The sequence below is a fragment of the Pyxicephalus adspersus genome, chromosome 11 (assembly GCF_032062135.1).
Source record: "Pyxicephalus adspersus chromosome 11, UCB_Pads_2.0, whole genome shotgun sequence".
Lineage (NCBI taxonomy): Eukaryota > Metazoa > Chordata > Amphibia > Anura > Pyxicephalidae > Pyxicephalus > Pyxicephalus adspersus.
Genome location: NC_092868.1, coordinates 4,071,541 through 4,075,762, shown reverse-complemented (window position 1 = coordinate 4,075,762; position 4,222 = coordinate 4,071,541). Strand labels below are relative to the sequence as shown.

Sequence of the window (4,222 nt, the reverse complement as noted above, 5' to 3'; positions counted from 1 at the left end):
GGTTTTTGTTTGCTATTTTTTGGTATTTTATCCGCAACCTTTAAAAAAACCTGACTACAAGTCAGCTTAACACTTATACCTCGGTGTGTGGTCTGAATTGGATGAATCAGACAAGTTTCCTTTGATCCCAGCAAAGGCGATCCTGAGCTTAATCCCTCACAATATATATATATATATATATATATATATATAAATATATATATATATGTATATATATATATTGGCCCCACTGGGTCCAGGGCAGTGGTATAAATGATATCAACCTGTTCCAGGTTTTATAAGATATACTGAAGTAGTAGGTCTGGGTAGCAGTATGCGGCGAGTTAAGCACTGAGCAACCTTTCTCCACCTGGGGAATAAATTAAAACTTTGTTGGAGTGACCTGCAGGTCCAATCTTACCCAAACTGGTTCACAACATGCGAGCAGGATTAATATTGGGCTGAGTGATGTTCATGCAGACCCCCTGCAAGGTATTAACTGTTTGATTTGGCACAAATAGGGGAGTCCTTAAATGTACTGTGACCTCTACCTCTCTGCAAGTTTAATGCTATATTTGTCCCTAACTCTTCCAAATACATAATTATGGCATAAATTTCCCTGCTGAATCTCGACATTATCAGCCTGGGCTGAGCCATGGGGCCTAATGAAGTTTTTCAAATAATATTTTGTGATAATGACACGTTGCTGCAAAATATGACGTCCAAGGTTTATCATCTGAATGGACAATGAGGTTCAATACAAGGACAAGGAAGTGCCCAACTGACTGACGTTGGGAAACCAGTGTGCCAACCTGCTTATTATGCAGCACTTGGCGTCCTCTGAATCATGATTGACATTTTATGTCTGTAATTCCCAGGAGAGATTTAGTTTAGGTATCACGACAAGGGAAAAACCCAAAAAACAAGACACAGGGACACAGTAGTAATTACTGTGCTACACCCATATGGATCACACCTATACCCCAAACCCTTTATAATGCTGAACCCAACCGTGCCAGCTACAGCATCTGCCGAGTACACAGACATCGCACAGGTCGGTATCACATTCTTAAGAATTCTTGCTCTAACTACAAAAACCTCCTCCATATATTATTTCTTCGCTATATTTATTTAAATGCTAACAGTGCTTAAAGTGAACATAAGTATTTTTATGCTTTAACATTTAACGTTAAAATTTTGAATGCCTTTTTTTTAGTCTGAGTTTATTTTTAAATAATCCTTTGTGATCCTGACATTAAGTTCCTTTTGCTTGTTACACGGTGACAACACTCCGTCCTTGCTTGCTTCATGTGGTTCTGTGTTGTCACCCTGCCATGCAAGCTTTTAGGGAAACTACAAGTAGCTGTTTTATCATGCATTAGGCAGGCATGGTGCACGCTTGTCAAATGCTACGCAGCCAAATCTGGAGTGCATGTAGGGAGGAAAAGTCTTTAATGAGGCTGCAGGGGATAGAAGTGACAATGGAATACCCCAAAGGAGTTGGGTAAAGGTGAACTATGAAGGCAGCTATACTCTTCTGTTTCAGTCCATCACAGGGTGTCCCCATCTTCTTTCTCCTTATCTTCCTGGATATGATCTTCGGCCAACCTGATTGGCTGGGCCGGGAAGATGTACCACCCATGCGTTTCATTCCGGGCAGGGGAAGCCAGGATTGCCGTCCATCTTTGAGTTGTTTGCCAATGTGATCAGGCAGGTGTTGAGGACTTTGAACGAAGGGACACCACCTGTCTCTTTCTGCAATAATGGCTAACTAGATTGAGCTTTTCTAAAAGTGGAACTTTAGATTTGTTGTAATTTTTTCCCACAATAGTTACATTTTGTGACCATGCCTTTGCAAACACAAATACTGCCTTGCAAAAGAAGTGGTGACAAGCTCTACACCACAGTCTACACTGGAATTTTGTACAAATATAGAAGAAGAATTAATATAGAATTAATAAGCATGAATCTCTCCAGAAGGGACACGGCAACAGTGAACACTTTTGTATGTTCAGATGGCAAGCAAGAAGTGTTATTACATTGCACATTGTAATTATATATATTTTTTGTGTCTCATTTATAGTGCTTCCCCTTTCTCTGATTAATCATGAGTCTTTTGTCTGGATTACTGCTGGCTCTAGCTGGTGAGTAGAAATGTTGTCATTTCCAGTTTGATGTAGTGGTTTCAGGCTGGGAACTTTCAGTTCTTTCTCACCCCAAGGTCCAAGATGGCTGCAATCACTCATGGTGCTCATGCAAAAGGCACACTACTGCCACTGATCTTTATTTTTGTATGGATGGTTGGGGTCCTCCATAATGGTGCAGCCGTATTTATGAACCACGGGAGCACAGACTTTTTCAGTGGGAGTATTAAGCCCCATTGTACCCTGGCATCAGTGTTAGTAGGAGTACTAAGATTCAGAACATTGTTCTCCATCTTTGGTGCCAGTGGAAATCCTAAAAGACCTTGTCCTTCCCCAAGCACTGTTATCTATAGGTTGACGCAATAGAAGACCCCCCCATATTAGTGTCGTTGGAAGTACAAAACCTCCCCTTACCTTGGCATTGGTATTAGTGGGGGTGCTAATGGATTCCAAATGCCCTTCTTCATCGTTAGTGCCAGAGGAAATACTAAAAGACCTTCCCCTAGCACTGTTATCCATGGGTTGGGGTAATAAATGGGGCCCCCCCCACACACTCACACGATATTGGTGTCAGTGGAAATACAACACTCCTCCTTACCCTGACATTGGTCCCAATGGGGGTACTAAAATACCTTCTCCCGGTACTGTAATCCATGGGTTGCAGTTGTAAGACACCCTACCCCTAGCATTGATCTTCAGCAGTCAAATGCCATCCTGAAACCTTTAAGTCCTTATCTGCTCTTTGCCATGACATCAATACCAAGAATCTCTAATGGTGATATTATTGTTTTAAAACTTTTGTTGAATTCATGTTTTTATTTTACAGGAGTCTGCTTCGTATTGATACACGCTGAGTCAGGTATGTATAATATAAAATATCTATTGAATATGTCAAACTGCTGGAAAAGGGTTAGGCTGCCCAACCATTACATAATTGGGGGGTGATTTGGTCTACTAGACCGAATCCAACAGGCCAATGGGAAGAATGTTCGTTAGAGATAGCTTGGTGTCACTTAAAATGATCTGGAAGTCATAAACTGCTTGCGGAACCTCTGGAGCAACCCTAGGGCACCACAGAACCTTGTTTCTAGATTGTTGAAACACTGAACTAGAAGAAAAAAAATGAAAAAAATATCCTTTAGCCTCTGATATCAGCTATGCTATGAAAAACAGCTCGCTATGAATGCCAGTTTGGCAGCTTAAATCTCATAAATGTTTTTCGGTTTATCATTTCAGTTCCGTACCCGAAATGCCCACTGAATCGGGAATTCAAAACATGTGGAAGCAGCTGCCCAGCCAATTGCACCCACCCAGACCCTCCACGTGCGTGTGATAGGAAATGTGTCCAGGGATGCTTTTGCAAGGAGGGCTTCCTGGCTGTTGATTCTGTCGCCTGTGTTGAAGAAAAGATTTGCAGAAGCTGTACAGGGAACAAAACATATAATAATTGTGGGTCCGCCTGTCCAACCACATGCAGCAACAAGGACGAAGTAGGCAGGGGATGCACCATGCAGTGTGTCCCTGGCTGTTTCTGTAAGCCCAATTATGTGCTTCTGGATGGCACTTCACGTTGTGTCCTTCCTCAGGATTGTCCTCCTGTTAAAAAAACATGCATTAAAGGGTAAAGACCTCCTGGGAATTTACTCAGTGCCTTCCACTTCCTTATGGAGTGATTACAGGAGGCTAAGATTTGGATACTGGTTGCACAAATAATTAGTGTTTTATAATGCTGCCACCTAACAGCAGGGGGCGGCATTGCTGTCTGAGCAATGTGTAACAAATACAAAGTAACACCTATGAAGACCCAACCTGCACTGTCTTTGTTTCACCAATGTCTGCTTGTCCTGGGAAGCGGGTTGAGTTTTGTTAATAAAAGTGAATATTCTCAATTGCACATCTTGGAGTCACTGTATTATTCTTGCATGCAATGCACTTCTGTGTCACATAAATCAAATCTTCACAAACATACTAATCCATATAGAGGGAAAGAGAGAGACGGTGATATATTATGATGGAGATGGAGGGAGAGATTCGGGGCTTGTGTTACACAATATGTCAATTTATACTCATGGCTGATTCATCACACTTTCCATTGTGTG

General features: G+C 41.7%; 1 long non-coding RNA gene across 1 annotated transcript; it reads left to right on the top strand.

Moving 5' to 3' along the window:
• Positions 1–1,002: 1,002 nt before the first annotated feature.
• LOC140341290 (uncharacterized) lies at positions 1,003–4,011 on the top strand. Its single transcript, XR_011922841.1, has 4 exons — positions 1,003–1,033; positions 2,063–2,123; positions 2,950–2,982; positions 3,360–4,011. It is a non-coding gene; the product is annotated as an uncharacterized lncRNA (long non-coding RNA).
• The last annotated feature ends 211 nt before the right edge of the window (positions 4,012–4,222 follow it).